The sequence below is a fragment of the Notamacropus eugenii genome, chromosome 1 (assembly GCF_028372415.1).
Source record: "Notamacropus eugenii isolate mMacEug1 chromosome 1, mMacEug1.pri_v2, whole genome shotgun sequence".
In the NCBI taxonomy this organism is placed as follows: domain Eukaryota; kingdom Metazoa; phylum Chordata; class Mammalia; order Diprotodontia; family Macropodidae; genus Notamacropus; species Notamacropus eugenii.
The window spans coordinates 668,394,937-668,412,530 of NC_092872.1; the positions used below are offsets into that span (position 1 = coordinate 668,394,937).

Below are 17,594 nucleotides of genomic sequence, written 5' to 3' on the forward strand. Positions count from 1 at the left end.
GGCATGACCCCTAAGGATCTCATGTTGCGAGTCTGGATTTCAGAAGTATAGTTTTGATCAAACAAAATAATATTTGTAAAATGCTGAGAGTTGCTTAATCAATGTTTGTTCCCCTACCCCTTGATTATAGTCCATGAATTTTCAATAGGATTTAGAAGCAGGTATGTTCCCAGTCCACTGGCATGTTTATTTTTATTTCTTGGATGAATTTCTTAAGTTTTGCTTATGTATGGCATAGTCCAAGGTTATGGTACAACATTCCATCCTCATTTAGTATTTTCTATAATTCTAGGACAATTCTGCTTCCCAGTGTACACTTACTAGTGTTTATCATTCCTTTAATGGAGAGAAGACTTCCAGGCTCACTAGAAATAAAAATCCTCAAAATATTTTGGGGGTAGATGTTTTACAGGTTATGAAAATGTCCAGATTATATAAATTAATCTAGATTTCTTCTGACAACAGTTTAGTTTTATCCTTGAATGAAAAAAAAAAAAGAACTTCAGTGGTAAAAGTGACTTTTTCCCTAGTCTCTAACACTTCATCCTTTGTATTATCTTGCCCATGACAAGCATTGTTTCTTCTCACTATTCTTTCAAATATAAGAAACCTGTGGATTGTAGAGGTATCAGTAACTATCCTTCCAAACTTCCTGGTCCCTCTGAAGACTTTAGGCTTGTTTCCAGAGGATTACTTAGGTTGTTTTGCATCATCTGTTATTTCTTAGCATTGTTTTTAATTTTCAACTATATTTTCCTTTAAGAAACAGATAATAGACTGGAACCATCCTTGAACTATTTAACTTTCTTACTCCCCCACATACTGCAATATCTCTAACAGTCACTGAGGCAGGCACTTTAAGAACTCTTACTTTCTGCATGGTTTTTTTTTTTTTTTTTTGGAGCAGTAACCTTTTTTCAAACTACAGAATTTAAAACACAAGAAACAGATCATTGGTCCAAGAAACCCATGAAACAGATGTCTGACACAAAATCCACCACTCAGCTGACACAGAACTAACTAAATTGGTTCAATCCAGTTTCATTTGGTCAAGTTCAGCCATTCTGAGTCAGTAGAAGTATATGGAGATGACCACCACTGTCACAAAATAAAATTATGCTAAAACAATTGTTTGTACTTGGTTAATTTACACTTTTTTAGAATGTTAAGATGAGACATTGTTGATTTCATCTAATGTGAGGGGCATTTGGAAAGTTTCTTCTATCCCTTTCTCCCACAATCCTTCTATCATGATGCGCAAAGTTCCATGATTAATGTTCTTTTCCTTTGGGCTAAGCATTGAGGTATCTTTTCAAAAAAACTCCCCTCCCCCAACAGAATCAGAGACCATCATGCCTTGAAAGACTTAACCTTTTCATCTCCTCTCTGGAATGTTCCTCTAGAGACTCTACTGTAACTGATTGATTACCTCATTGCCCTCTACATCTAAGTTGGTTCCAGCCATACCTCACATCACTCTCAGATTATTTTCTTGACAACCACCTTGCCCTGCTGGTATGATTCTCCAACCCTTTCTACTACTAGAATACAAATCAAATCGTTACTATAATTGATCCTTACAAGTTATGTCTATCTCTTCCTCTACAGCTCCATTCCTCATCTTCATAACTTTCCACATCAAAGTACTTCTCCTTGACTACCACTTCCTTATGTGTGTTGTCTTCTCCAGACGGAATATAAACTTTTCAAGGGCAGAAACTTGGCTTTTGTGTCAGGATCCCCAGACTCAGCACAATACTTGGTACATAGTTAAGAGGTGGATAACTGCTTTTCTTTTAGTCATCCTGCGTCCTGATGCCTCAATGTGGAGCAGTGGGCCTGGGAATAGTGTGAGGATACTGCAAGTGAATCGGCCTCTCAAAGGATCTAGGATGGAAAGGGATCTCAGAAGGCATCTAGTACATCGCTGAGAAAACAGAGACCCAGAGAGGTTGAAAGGCCTGGTCAAGGTAAGACAGATCATGGTGCTTCAGAAGTGGGGTTTGAAACCAGGTTCTCTGAGTTCAAAGCAGGAGGTTAACAAGATAATCCACTGACTTCTCCATTATGTGATGGGTCAGCTCTGGGCAGCTCTGGACCCTTTGCTCATAGATCAGTCTGAAAGGATCCAGTGAACTCCTCCCCACCCTGCCTCTCATTGGGGAGATGAAAAGATTTGTCCTTGCTCTTGAGAAACTTGAAAGCTACTAAAATTAAATCCCCAAGGAGGAGTTGTATCTCAGGGATGGCCTGAGAAGAGGCCAGTACCATCTTGACAGATGTAGCAGTTTTGGTGACCTTCAAATATGTGAGAGTGTTGTTGGCCATCCAAATTCACATTTAGGCTTGTCCAGTAGAGTCAAATAAAACCCTGACCTTGTTGGCTTCATAATTATACTTCTAACACATCCAATTCTAGTCCTAGAAAGTTTCCATGCAATATGTATTTTTGAAAAATACCCAATATAACCAGAGCCTTTCCTAATCCCATTCTCAGCAGTGCCCAGAATCTTTAAAATCAGAGTGAGAAAATAAACATATCCAAGAGCTAAAGTGAAATATTCCATTAAATAGGACACTAGAAAAAGTGGGGAATCATCATTTAGAACCTTGATGATTTGGGGTGCTGTTAAGCAGGGATTCAAGAAGGACTTTACTATTTAAAAAAAATACCAGTTGTGCAAGAGCAACTAGCTTGGAGATGGACTATGTCAGGAGTATAATTCTGGGTCATCACTGAAGTCAAGATTTCCTTCTTCCTACTTTGCCAGTTTGCGTGATGAAAGCTTGAGAATTTCATGAGTCACTCAGATTCTCACTGGGCAATCAAATTATTCCCCATGGACTTGGAGGATGTCTCTGATTGCCAGGAACTCATGGGAGGGTTGGGAAAGGATGATTGAGGGAGAGGCAGAGACACATTTTTACCTTCTTAATTTAAATGTAGGCTTCTCTGTGCAAAGGTGAGAGAAGCCATTTTGAATATTTTCCATTTCTTCCAAATATGAGATCAGACTGGCTGGTCTAAGGATGACTGTATGATTCCGATGTTTCTCCTTTGTCCTTGTCTGTTGGTCTGAAGACTTAGTGCTGCTGGGCATTTCATAGACTCAAGGAATTTCCATTTGAATATTTATTCTTTATCCATTCAATCTCTCTTTCTCTCTCCTCCCCTCCCTCTCTTTGTCTTTCCCCTCCCTCTGTCTTTTTCTCTTTCTCCCCTCCCTCTTGTTCTTTCTCTCTCTTTTTCTCTCTCTCCCTCCCTTCTCTTCTCTCCTCCTTCCTCTAAGATATTGTGCTAGGTGCCAGGGAAAGAGACAGAATATAAATAAGACATTTCCCATGGTCTTAAGGAGTTGGCAGTTTGACTGAGGGTGGAAAGGACTTGGGGTCAGTAGATCTAGGTTTGAATACAGATTTTGACACTTCCTAGCTGTGTGGTCCTGAGGAAGTCATTTCACATCTCCATGGCTCAGCTTCCTCTTGTAAAAAAGGGAATCATAGTGCTTGGGACATCAACAGCACAGGGTTGTTATGAGAAAAGTATTTGGCAAAACTTAAAGGGCTATATAAATGTATATTAATATGATTAGAAGTGATGTTACAATGTTAGCTTTGGAAGGAACCTTGAAGACCATCTGGACTGACTGCTCATTTTATAGCTGAAGAAAGTGAAACCCAGACAGATGACATTTCTTCACTATATTCATACAGGGAGTTAGTGGAAAAGGTTGGACTAGAACCCAGATCTCTTGATTCCCAGCATAGTGCTGTGGAACTAGGCCATGCTTCACTGTTTCCTAGGTCTGCATTAGCCCCTACAAGTGTCCTAGGCAGTCCTCACCTCAGGGACAGACTTCTGAGCTCCAGAAGCCTATAGAAGCAATGGCTCCACGGAGCCAGGCCTCCCCATCTCAAACAACAAGATGTTTTCCATTAGTGAGTTTGTGGTGACTGTGTGTATAGAGTGTACACAGTCACATTATGGCATAATAGAATTTGCATCCAAATTGACCGCGCTATGAATCTGCATCTGAACCCCAAACAAATGTGTTTTTCCTTAGCAGGGAGCAGGGCGTGGGCTGTGTGGGTTATGGCGCTCTGTATCCGGGAGCCTGCTGGGCGTTCCACAGCTGGGCAGTAGGCCGTGTCAGGAGTGCCCGCTGAGGTGTGAAGTGACATCACAACCAAAACAAACACCAACTCTGGGAGAATGTTCGTGCACATGAAAAGAGGAGGGCACTTGGAGCTCGCAGGGGAACTGGCTTCCCGCAAAACTCCAATTAGCTCCCAAATTAGTTCCTCCATCACGTGTGCAAGGATTTCTAACCAAATTTGCTGGAAAATGGATTCTCAATGCTTCTGTCTATTTACCTAATACTTAACACAAGGATAGCAACACACATACAAATTTAAAATAAAACACATGTTGGGTTTTTTTAGATAAAAATTTGAAACAGATGGTGTCTTTTAAGACAAATATTTATTCCCCTGACATTTTTCACTTAAATGTTTATATTTTTAAATATAGGCTTTATACGGAGACTTTGGAGATGTCATGATAATGAAATCCATGTTGCTCATAATTGTCTATTTCCTAGAATCATAGAAACACAGGGCTGGAAGCAACCTCAAGAGGTTATCTCCGCCATCCCCCTGCCTCTAGGCAGGTCTGAGTGTAGCCAGCTGGGACAAATGGGTGTTTATCCTGTTTATCTTGGAGCTCTCTGAGGAAGGAAACTCCACAACACCTCCTCCCTCTCCAAGTTCTTTTCATCTCTTGAGAGTTATGGATTCCCAGATTGGATGTAGCATCCTAGGAAGGACTCTGCCTAGTCATAGAGCATAGTTCTGTTACTTCCTGCCGTATCACATGCTCTACTTTCCTCTGCTCCAGGCCCTTTACCTGTGGTTTTTAAGGAATAGAATAACTTGGCCATCCCGTGTGACTTGGATTAAGGTTCTCTGACACAGCCAGTGATCATCAGGTGCTGTTTTTCTCCTCCCTAAATGAATGTCTCTACAGGCAAAGGGAGGCAGAATTTGGAGCAATAGATCAATTGAAAATGAACAAATTTTGGGAGAAAGTTTAAAGTAGAAACTAGCCCTCTGTCTGAGTGATATGGATAAGAAAAGTCAGAGAATGCTTGGAGAGGCCGAGATGAATTTTTCTTTCTTCACTCTGAGGGCAGGCATCTTTGTATTCTCCCTGCCTCCAGCAGCCTCTAGTATCTTAAGCTTGATATTTATTTAGTCCAGTGAATGAATGGATAGATGGGTGGATGAACAGACTGATGGATGAATGGATGGGTGAGCAAACAGATGGCCAGATGCTGATCCCTCCTGAGCTGGGAGGGATAGGTTACTCTCTATGAATAACAACTGTAATACAACATGCCTTGCACCCTTCCTAATCATCTGTTTGTTACGGTATCCATTTCATTCACTTTCCTGGATACTTGCCTAGAGCTATGCCCATCTATCTGTTTTGGGTAGCTCACATACCTCTCAGTCTGGTGCTCATCTTGTATATCTGCCCAGACCAATGTCAATCTCACATACTTATTTAGGGGAGATGTACATTTGACTAAGGGAACAAATGCTCTGGAATTTATTCCTATATTCTTGGGCCTGGACAGGAGGAGAAAGGAGAATATGGCAAAAGAATTACTGGACTCATTGATTTTGAATGTATGAAAATGAAAAAAGAGGAGGAAAGGGAGAAATGACTCAAGGCTTTTACAATTTCCTTCTCAGGGGAGGAAGCAGAGAAAGAGTTGAAGAAGGGGTGTTTTGTCTCCTCCTCCCTGGTTTTCCCTAAACTTCAGATGAGCTGACAACTTTCTCAAGGTAGACCAGAAGACTATTGGAAAATGTCTAACCACCCATTTTGGGGGCAGAAGTGGTAAGAATGTGCTCAAGACACACACTTTCAAATTTCATTTGCATTCTTAATATTTTCTCCACTGCCTTCTTTAATGCAGGGGTGGGGAACCTGCAGCCTTGAGATCCATACATGGCCTTCTAGGTCCTCAAGTGTGGCCCTTTGACTGAATCTAAACTTCACAGAACAAATCCCCTTAATAAAAGGATTTGTCCTATAAAACTTGGACTCAGTCAAAAGGCTGCACCCAAGGACCTAGAAGGCCACATATGGCCTCAAAGCTGCAGGTTCCCCTCCCCTGGATTTATGGTGTTAAACTCAAATAGAAAGGGGAATCACTAAATAGTCCATGAAGATCCTTGCAGGTAGTATACTAACTTAGAAAGCCGTATATTAACATTATCTATGTTTTATGGTTTTTTATTATTTAAAATATTTTCCAATTACATTTTAATCAAATTTGAGCTGTCTTGAGAAGTATTGTGGGTTGACCTTCTGTTGACTCCTCTGGTCTAGAGAATCAAAGAAATAATAAATCAAGTCCCAACTTGGTTGCAGATTTCTGCAAAAATCTTGTTCATTGTCCCTCTGTATCATCTGTACCAGATATAGAACGTTCATTCAGATACATGTTGACATCTGGGCAATAGGTATTCTTCATCCATTTGATCTTTCCTGTATGGATGAATAGATCAAACTAACTTTGGCAACATCTTGAAGCCAGAGGCGATCAAAGTTATCATCAAACCGGAGGGTGTGGAAGACTGTAGCATCTACAGGTAAACGCCTCTTTGACTTGGACTCAAGTTTTTGATCTCCTTCACCACAATGGCAAACGCTTCTGGAAAGCATAAATTTCCCTATTGTGTAACATGCCCACTTTTTAAAATGAGTGTCATTTAACAGTCTTATTTCTTTTGCTATATCTCCCAAAGAGTCCTGAATGATTTTGATATATGGATGAGAGACATCTTGTAAAACAATATGTAATTTAATGTTTCTCCTACTCTAATGCTTTTCTTTAACCAATACCAGTGATCATAATGAGAATTCATATTCTCTACATCTTTCAGTAAATTGTGTGATGGTAAGATGTGGGTTCATTGTTGAATGATGTCAAATGTTTGCTGACTGAGGTGTTTTTTGTACACTTTTGTTTTCTTGTGATAACAATTAATTTACATTGGTTTAACTTAGGTGAAATTAAAATAATTGATGTCAATGTGTTTTCTGTTATCCATTTCTAATTTTGAATTTTTAACCACTTGTCAAAAAATTAACAGTTAAATTTTCTTAATTGTATGCCATATCTTGTGCAGAGGATTGTTCCCTACTAACACCCTTATTGAGAAGATGCTCTCAATTTATATATACACACACACACATACACACGTGTGTGTATGTGTGTGTGTGTGTGTGTGTGTGTGTGTGTGTATCTCATATAGACTTTCTATAGTTGGGAAAGCACATGTATAAATAGCAGTTACTGATGTTCTCTTGGGCACTTTTTTCTTTGCTATTAATGAGGTCTGAGATTTTTCCAATACCTTTGATGTCTTTCCCTCCTTTAGAGATCTTATATATCAGTCCCTCAATGTCCTCACAAACATATCCTTTCCAGCATGAATTTCTTTTATATATAATTGATCCAATCTGTTTGCTTTTTTGTTGTCTTTATCTCTTTCATGCCCATTTCTATACATCTTCTATAAGCATCTCAGTGATTGTGATATTAGGATCCCACTATGGTAGCATCACTGTCTTTGACAAGATAGACAGTTTGTGGAAATTTTATTTTGCAAATCTTTTCCATTTTTCTTCTGTTTGTGCCCTTCTTTGCATTTTTATCCTTGTATGCCCTTTGGCTGTTGTTGTTTAGCTTGATATCTTGCCAAGCTTTCTTTAAGTTAGTTTTGCCTTCCATTATTTCTCTTTATTTTATGATGATTCTGCTTATCCATTATTATTCTTCATAAAATTTTTACAGATAAGCTTATGTTCTAACCTGGTGTTACATTTGGCAGGAGTCTTTCTCTATTTGGCAGGAAAGTCAAATGTTTGCTGACTGAGGTGCTTTCTATACATTTTGGTTTCCTTATGATAGCAATTAATTTACATTGGTCTAACTTCAATGAAATGATAATCTAAGTCAATGTCATTACTATTATCCATTTCCCATTTTGGATCTTTAGTCACTTGTTAAATAATTAAGATTTAAATCTTCTTAATTGTATACCATATCTTACTCTCATTACTATCTACTCATCTGGATGGCACTGGACACTGATCAAGGAGACCTGGGTTCAAATCCTGCCTTATACACTTACTAGCTGTGTGACTGCGGCAGCTCACTTAATGTCTCTCAGCTTCAATTTCCTCATCTCTTAAATGGGGATAATATACAATAACCTTGGAAGGTTATTCTGATACTCAAATGAGATAATATATGCGAAGCACTTTGCAAATCTATTATTCTTTACTCTTATTTATCATAATTTTTGATTTTAGTTCTGATGAGTTGATGGTCTAACTTCATAAATGACTGATTTAGGGAAAATTCTCATGTTGATAAGTCAACTTTTCCTTTCTTTAAAATGTGGTCAGTTTCATTCTTTGTGAAGTTATTTGGTGTTCTCTGCATCTAGTAATGGTCAGTTCTTTATTTTTGTTGATATGAAGAAAGTCCTCATGATAGGTAGGCATGAAGATTCTATATTATCCAGAAGTCTTTGGCTTCTCTTCTTTCTCCTGAACAATACTTTGTCATCTACGTCTCCCTAAACTAATTTTTGTTCACCTTTGAGTAGAAGTCACTGGATATCAAATGACATACTGTTTTGATTGGGTCTTATTAGTTACATCATAGAATTTCTCTATCACTTCATCCTTAGTAACTGATGTTGGTGCATAAGTTGAAATTATCTTTTTGCAAATATTTTTTAAAAACAAATTTTTATTGGTGTCTTTTTTTTTTCACATTCTCATAGTTCACCTCAATATCTTGCCCTCTCTAGAGATCCATTCTATATAATAAATAACTTTTTTAAAGACAAAAAAAAGAGAAGAGAAAAAAGAAACCCAACATAACCAATCAATACATTTAAAAAATCTGAAAACATATACAATACTTGTGTACCTTCCACTTCCACAAAGCAGTGAGTTGGAAGTATCCTCTCATACGTCTTCTTTAAAGTCGTTCTTGATCTTTATAATTTTTGCAGATACTAATACCATAATATGTGATTACCAAAGGTCCCATGAAATAGTATGCCTTATAGCTTTTGAGATGTATGCCTACTTCTTTTTTCCTGGTCCCTCCAAGTAGTTACATGTGAACTTTTCCTTCATTTATTTGCAACTTTCTTTCTCCTTCTGGTTCAATTTATGGCACAATTGACATGATTCAACTTTCTCAGTAATACTTCCACTCATTGGTCCCTGGACAAGAATCATGCATTTAGAGTGCCAATAGTTAAAGTGTGTTGGTTGCCTAAAAACTGAGATTCTTAGCATCTTCTACTCCCTTTCCCACAACTCTCCCATTGTGTTTGTAGCAGCAGAATGGGGTTACACAGAACTAGGGCCATTTGTTTATCTTTCTTTGTTTTTTAGGCTGCCTTGGTCAAAAATATTTCATTACCAGGACATGTGCCTCTTCATCACTAGTTGGGTTGTTCCTTAGAAAATAGACTTGGTCCATTCCCAGACCATACCTTAAAGCCTTTCCAGCATTGTAGAACCTACTAGTGCTTGTGTTCCCCTGGCATATCCTTCAAGAATCCAAACGTGACATTCAAAAAGTTCAAGAGGATGGAGTTTCTGGGTAACTAAAAATTTTATTAATGATGCCAGCATTTTATTAATAAAAGGAATGGTTATTTAGCTATCTCTCTCTTGGATCAAAGACAATCATGGTGGCAAGGCTTACAGCTTATATGTCTTTGGAAAAGTGGGTGTTTCAGAGGGTAGCAATTAATTTAATAATTAATGATAGATGCGCCTATTCCAATGAGGGTCTGAGAGAGTGACATCATGTCACTCTTGGACAAAAAGACTATTTCTACACTCAGAGCACCCCCAGCCTTGGGCAGTCTATGCAAGGGATCTTACCTCCACCCAAACTTGCTTGAATGGAACACAATGGGCAGGAATTCACCTTAAATTACTTTCCTTGTGAATGTCCTAAAATTCTCCTGACCGGGACTGAGGAGAAAATTAGTTCAACCTTCAGAGACTAAGTTTTGAAATGAGGACTTTAGAAAAAAGGGGAACTCTGGATTTCCCCAAATCATTGGCTATTAATAATCATCTCTCTCACATAGTCACCTCCATGACATGAGGAAGCATTTGAGCAGGACTTTGTAGATGGGCTTACCTACCTCTTTATCTAAACCATTTCATCTGATCATCATTAAAAACCCTTTGAGATAAGTACTATAGGTATTATCTCTGTTTTGCAGTTGAGGACATCGAGGTTCAGAGAAGTCATGTGATTTGCTAATGGCCATAGCTTATGTAGGCTTAGAAAACTCAAGCATTATACAATTGTAAGATAGTATCATTATCACAGGTCTTTCCATGGAAACCTTTGACCTAAAAATAGTGAAATGCTGGGTTGAGAAAAATTACTCACACTGGCTTCACTCTGCCTCTAATGGGTAGTGTGTTCTGTCTATAAAACTAAGGAATCTTCAAAGAGCTAGAAGAGACCTCAGGAATTATCTAGTCTATATTTTTTATTCTATAGATGAAGATGTTGAAACCAAGAGAGGTAGAAGAGCAGTGCACTGTAGTGGAGAGAGCAATAGGTTTGGAGTTTAGGGAATCTGGGTTTAAAACCCATTTGTCCATGAGAATGTCATCATCTGTGTGGTTCTCACATTTCTTAGCTGCAAAATAAAGGAATTATACTAGGTGATTTATAAAGTCTTTTCTAGTTTCCAATCCCACAGGGCACCTATAAATTGCCCAGAGTAATAGGTAGAAAGTAACAGAGCTAGGATTCAAACCAAGGTTTTAAAATGTAGCGTCTATTCCACCACAACATATCCCTCCTATCCAGGGGCAACTAGGTGGTGCAGTGGATAGAGCACCAGTGCAGGAGTCAGGAGGACCTGATTTCAAATCTCTCTGCAGACACTTGACACTCACCAGCTGTGTGACTTTGGGCAAGTCACTTAATCCCAATTGCCTCATCCTGGGTCATCTCCAGTCATCCTGAGGAATATCTGGTCACTGGATTCAGATGGCTCTGGAGGAGAAGTGAGACTGGTGACTTACACGGCCCTCTTTCACTCAAAACAAAATCAAGTGCAAGTCATGTCGTTATTTCTCTGATGGCATGGTCTTCTTCAGCAACGAAGGATGAACACACACATAATCCCTACTCTCTGGGGATATTCTGGTAAATCTTTAGTTTAATTTGCATTATTAAAACTTTCTTAAGTTTATGGAATTAACCAAACATTAACCCAAGCCCTGATTTGTAGCATTGCTGATTTCCAAGGTATAGGTTTGTACACCCAGTAGCTAGGTGGTGCAGTGGATAGTGTGCTATCAGGAGGATTCATCGTCCTGAATTCAAATCTGGCCTCAGAGACTTACTAGCTATGTGACCCTGGGGAAATCATTTAACCCTCTTTGCCTCAGTTTCCTTATCTGCGAACTGAAGAAGGAAATGGCAAACTACTCCATTATCTTTGCCAAGAAAACCCCAAATGGAGTTATAAAGAGTCACACATGATTGCAAATGACTGAAAAAAGGTGTAGATGCCCATACTGAAATTTTAAGTCAGCTCTCACAAGTTGGTTAGAGCTGTCTACGGCACACACCTGCTCTCATTCAACCTAGAGCTCCTTAAGGAGATGGTCTGTAATCCTGATTTCGAATCAGAGGACCAGGGTTCAATTTCTAATTCTACCCCATACTATCTGTGCAACTTTGGGTAATTTGCTTAATTTCTCTAAAATTCAGTTTTCTCACCTGGAAAATGAAGGCTAGCATTTGATCCTGTTTAACTCTAAGTTTGCAGTTTTCCTCAGCAATCAGTTTGGGACAAAGTACCAGCTTAACAAAAGGAAAAGAGGTAGAAATCTTGTACAATGAAGGCTTTGATCTCTGTGTCCAGCTAATGTTGGCCGGGCTCCTGTGTGCTGGCCATATTCTACAAGATAGGTAGGGGTCATAGGTCCTTGGTTGGCATTCCCATGTGATCAAGAGATGGAGGTTAAAATTCTGACCCTGGTGGTGGTGGGAGATAAGCTGGAATCTGGGCAGCTTCAATTCCACATCCTCACTTTCTGCCTCTTTCTCCTTGTAAGTGCAGTCGAGATCTGCCTCCCTCTGAGGGCTGTAAGTGGCCAGTGTCCAAGGAAAATGGAGATGGCAGTCAGGCACATTTTGGGGACAGAGCATGCAAGGACTGGGTAGCGTGGGTGGAGGGAGAATGGTTAAACGGATTTGAGTTTCCATAGGGCCTATTGTGCATTGTGTCTGAGATATTACCCCAGCTCTGCTCCATCAGAGTTGGGCATCATGGTACTGAATTATAAATTAAGGTAATCATAGTCTTCCTGGAAACCACCAGTCCTACAGCAGTGAACTCAGATCCCTTTCCTGGTGTCTGTGAGTGTGTGTGTATGTGTGTGTATGTGTGTGTGTATGTGTGCGTATGTGTGTGTGTGTGTGTGTGTGTGTGTGTGCTCATACATGTGCCGTGTGATGCCCAAATGAGGAAATTGTTGGTCTGTTGACACTTCTGCTCTTAACCTAATGTTTTAAAACTGATGGCTGCTGCCCAGGGTTGGCTGCTGGCCTTGTTGTTAACACATCAGAATGGTGTGTGTTTGAGTTTGGCAAAGGCCTCCACACTCTGTTTTTTAACACCTCTCTGAGTACTAACAGCCCCCACTGAGGACGGTTAAACACACAAGCCATTAGGGCAAGAATAGTAGGGTCCAAGATAGTTAGTCATACTGGCCAGCAGATTGTTATGTGTGCGTGGGAAGAGACACAGACCAGAAACAAGAACATGTCTGATTTTTCTCTGGGTGACCCTCTGTGCCTCTCACTTACTCTTTCCAATGCTCAGTAACCTTCAGTACTGCCAAGCATATTAGTTCAGAGATTATGAACTTTAAAAAAATCTGATACCTGTATTTTAATATAATTGGTTTCCTTGTCAATCCATTTTTTTTTTTTGCCTTTAAAAATACTCTTCTGAGAAGGAATCCATTGGTTTTCCCAAACTGTCACTTATGGGGTCCATGCCAGAAAAAAGGTCATACTGAAAGAACCCTTGTAATAGTGCTTGTCTCAATGGGCCATATGATGATTGAAGGTTGACTGAGATGAAATTCCACTTCACCAGGGAAACTTACTGACAGGTTTGATGATTAGAGAACTTTCCATGTCTTTAAAAAATGGCTTCCTGTTTTCAGTAGCCTCAGTTATCTGGCCCCTTCTTTACACTTCTACAGTACTTAAAATTCGATCCATATTTATATTGCTGATTATAGACTGCCTAGGATGATTTTCTAGTTCTACAAAAATTCATTTCAACATTTATAAAGCACCCATGTGAGGTACTGTGCAAGGTACTAGGAGTCAGAGATGATATATATCTTGTCCTCAAGGAGTTTATATAGGTATTCTAACATAACTGGATAGTTCTATAATATAACATTTTAACATAAATGGAGAGAAGACTTTTGGACATGCAGAGACTTTTTGTTTTCCTAGCTGGATGCTGCTGTTGCTCTGTGGATGACATGACAATGGGGGGGGGGGTGGTGTATTGCCTTAGAAGAGGCAAGAGAAATAGTGTTAGACGCAGAAGCGAGGTGTTTCTGTGCCAAGCCAAGACCTGGAGGAACAAGAGTTGGTAGCTGTGGAGTAACAAGGGGGAGCAATGGAGAAATTTGTGGCAAACAGAAAAATCCCATGGCACAGTGCCTATCTCTTAGATAGGGGTGAGGAACCTGCCTCCTTGAGGCCACATATGGCCCTCTAGGTTCTCAAGTGCGGCCCTTTGGTTGAATCCAAATTTGTTTTGTTCTGTGAAGTTCGGGTTCAGTCAAAGGGCTGCCCTTGAGGACCTAGGGAGCCACATGTAGCCTGGATCCCCCACCCCTGGTTCTAGGACCTAGACCAATCAGGGACTGCAATGACAAGTAGTAAGGGACAGAGTCACTATGTGAAGGAATAAACTTGCCCTTCAATTGTGTTGTGATTTATGAGGAGTGTGGAAAGGAGAAAGTGGTTGACTTCCTGGTTAACCAAAACACTTTTCACTTGCAAGGGTAGGACAACCTCAACCACAGGGTAAATACATCAGATCTGAAGGACTGTATAGCTCCTTGGAAAGGTGGCATTCCAAGGAAGGGAGGACAGTTGTTTTGACTATTTATGAACCTGGATGGGAATCCTTTGTGATTTGCATTTTCTTTCAGTTTAAAGTAGCTTAAATAAAATTTGTCCTTTATATGATGTGGTGTTAGCTTGAGTGATTGCATGGATGTTTGCCTTTTCAGTAGAGACCTAGATATGAACTAAATGGCTGTGTTCTTCAGGGAGGATGCAAGATTGAACCCAGTCTTCTGTTAAAACCTGAGGCTGCTTTCTAGAGCTCCAGCTGCCACCACCTCCAAATCAACCAGGAGAAATTTAAGAGAGGATTACTTTCAACAGGAGGAAAAAGGAGGGTTTCATGGAGTAAGTGACATGGGACTTGGACCTACAATGAAAGGAGTCATTTCAATAGGCGCAGATAGAGGATGGAGGTGTAAGAGAGGAGTCTATTCCAGACATAAGGGATGAGATGTGCAAAGGCACAAAACTCAGGGGAGGGGCAATATACGAATAGGGAATGGTGGAATGGTGTGTTTTAGAGTGCATTGTACCATACATGAAGTGACGTAGAGTGAGAAGAGGAGGTTGGAAGAGGATCATGGAGGGACCTAAACAGCAGGATAAGGGATTGGTACTTTATTCAGTAGAGAAAGGGACTGACTGAAGTTTTTTGAGCAAAGAAATAAAATCAAGGAAGCCATAGCTTTTTATGGAGGGAAAACGGGCAGAACCCTGCAATTGACTGGAGAATATGTATATGGTGAGGGAGAGGGGAGGGTCAAAAACAAATCTGAGACTTTGAGCAAGGGAGCTGGTGCTACCATCAACAGAAATAGAAAAATTAAGAGGGGCAAGGTGCTGGGGTTCTATGGATGTTAAATATTAATATATTATATATAATTAGTATGTAATTAATTACATATTTATAAATATATATAAAATAATTAAATATATATTTCCTTCATCTAGAGAGTTGGAAAGTGAGACTTAGAAAAGTTAAATGATTTTGTCCCAAGCCTAGAGCTAGTCAGTGTCAGGGAAAAATTGAATCCTAGGTCTGTCTGGACAAAGGGTCCAGCCCTTTTTCCACTAAGAAGTTCATTTTATATCTGGACGGTTCATATTTTTAGAAAGCTCCACCTTATTTTTGATTCACAGACTGTCTCCCTGTAAGTTCCACTCTTGGTCTTAGGCCCTCTGGAGTCTCCTAGAATAATCCTGCACACTTTTCTGCATGATAATTTTGGAGATGTTTGAAGGTGGCCTATAGTTCCTAAATTTTCTCTGTTTTAGACTAAGAATCCTCAGTTCCTTCAAGTGATCCTCACTGGAAATGGTTTTTAGTCTCTGTCCTGGTGGTCCTCTTCTGAACCTTCTTGTAAAACTATATTTTTAACACCTTATTCCATCTGATAAGTGGGAAGAAGTGGTTGGTTCTTTGTCGAGACCAGAAGAACTGAGAATATTTAGATATACTCTGTGACTCCTTCCTCCCCTCCCCTCTCCTCCTAATCTGTCCTCTCTCCTTCCTATTGTTTCTCCAACTCCATTGTAGCTTCCATTAGAGGCTTGTTTTTTTTTTTTTATAGCATCCCTACCCTCTCATTTCATTAAAAAACTTTATATTTTCCCCCCAATTATATGTTAAGATAATTTTTCAACATTAAAAAAGTTTTGAGTTCCATATTCTATCCCTCCCTTTCCTCCTTCTTACTGCCTGAGATGATAAGTAATCTGATATAGTTTATACATGTGCAATCATGTAAAACATTTCCATATTAGTCATTTTGTATGTACCCTCTCATTTCTAGGCAGCAGGGCTGACAATGGCAAAAGGAAATTCTTCTAGTAGGTATTGCTGCTTCCCTGAGACTGTCTGAACACTGGAAAGAGGAAGGTTCTAACCACCCAACCCATTCCCAGCCTCAGCATGCAGGAATGATGGACAATTAGGGAAAAGCAAAGATACTTCCCAGGCATTTAGAAGGAGAAATCTAGGTTTACTGGAAAGAGGACTGGACATTGAGTTGGAAGATCTGGTTTCATTTACTAGCTGTAGCAATTCTATGGGCATGAGTAGGCTATTTGACTTCTCCGGGACTCAGATTCCTCATCTGTAAAATAAGGGGCCTCTGAGGAACCATCTCAATCTATGAACTTGGTGGTCTCTAGGTCCTGTCCAGCTTTAAGATTCTCTAACTATGTGAATCCTGTGGATTGCAGAAAGTTACACACCTGAAAGTGTCCTGAACTTGGAATCAGAAAGAGCTGTCTTTGAATCCTTCCTCAGATACTTACTAACTACCTATGTGAACCTGAGAAAATCATTTAACCTTTTCTCAAACTCAGTTTCCTCATCTGTAAAATGGCAATATTTATAGCACTTACTTCCCTGGGTTGTGGTGAAGATTAAATGTGATAGTATAAGTAAAGTGCTTTCATGGACTTGGAAGTATTTTATGTGTTATTGCTTACTAGTTATAATTAATAAGGAATCAAACCAGGTGGGAGAATACTTAGCTTAACAAGTGCCTCTTCTCAAAAAGGCAATTATGTCAGCCCTCTTCCTTCCCCAAGGAGGGGTAACCTGAAGAAGAGAAAATTCAGTTGGAGCAGAATCATTGTCTTCAAGTCATAGAAGGGCTTGCACATGGAAGAAGGATTAGATTTATTTCCTTTGGCCCCAGAAGGCAAGACTTAGAGCATTCCCAGCTTGGCCACTTACTGCCTGTGTGACCTTGGACAAGTCACTTATTCTTTTAGGACCTCAGGTTTCTCATTAACTTGATTTCTAAGATTTCTTCCGTCTCTAAATCTATGATGGTGTAAAAGCAAGCAAAAAAACTTCAGAGAAAATACAGAGAAATCAAAATCAACAGACATGTTTCCAGCTGTCTGACAAAACATACATCGTAGATCAACAGACAGTTCCAACTGCCTGGCCATTATATACATGCTTAGTTATCGGAGAAGGAAGAACCAACATCTGGGTTTTCAAAGCTGGGGGGCTGCTTAGCAGCTTCCCAGAATCTCATTGGGCCCAAAAAACTTCCTCCAAAACTAAGCCCCAAAGTAAAACCTTAACTCAGAGTATTGGTACATTTTTTAGAGACAGAGGGCATCACAATCCTTCAGAAAACCAATGCCTTCCCTCCTTCCTTCCTTCCTTCCTTTTCTTTCTTCTTTCCTTCCTTCTTTCCTTCTCTCTTTTTTGTTTGCATTTTCTACCACAGAATGACATAGTTGTATATATATATATAACATATCAGTTTGCTTACTGCCTCAGGGAAAGGGAAGGAGAAAAAGGAAAAGAATTTGAAATTAAAAACTTAGAAAACAAAATATGTTAAAATTGTTTTA

At 39.5% G+C, this 17,594-nt stretch overlaps 1 protein-coding gene across 13 annotated transcripts in view; it reads left to right on the forward strand.

Moving 5' to 3' along the window:
- LOC140521092 (E3 ubiquitin-protein ligase TRIM7-like) overlaps positions 1–17,594 on the forward strand; it is a 93,344-nt gene that overhangs the window by 17,519 nt on the left and 58,231 nt on the right. For 9 of the 13 annotated variants that reach the window (XM_072635787.1, XM_072635774.1, XM_072635773.1 and 6 more), the window contains 2 exons: positions 1,801–1,970; positions 5,758–5,905. The exons of 1 other annotated variant lie outside the window; for it this stretch is intronic. The gene's annotated coding sequence lies outside the window, so the exon portion shown is untranslated. The remainder of the gene's footprint in view (positions 1–1,800; positions 1,971–5,757; positions 5,906–17,594) is intronic. 3 more of the 13 variants (XM_072635781.1, XM_072635783.1, XM_072635780.1) reach the window with 1 other exon arrangement.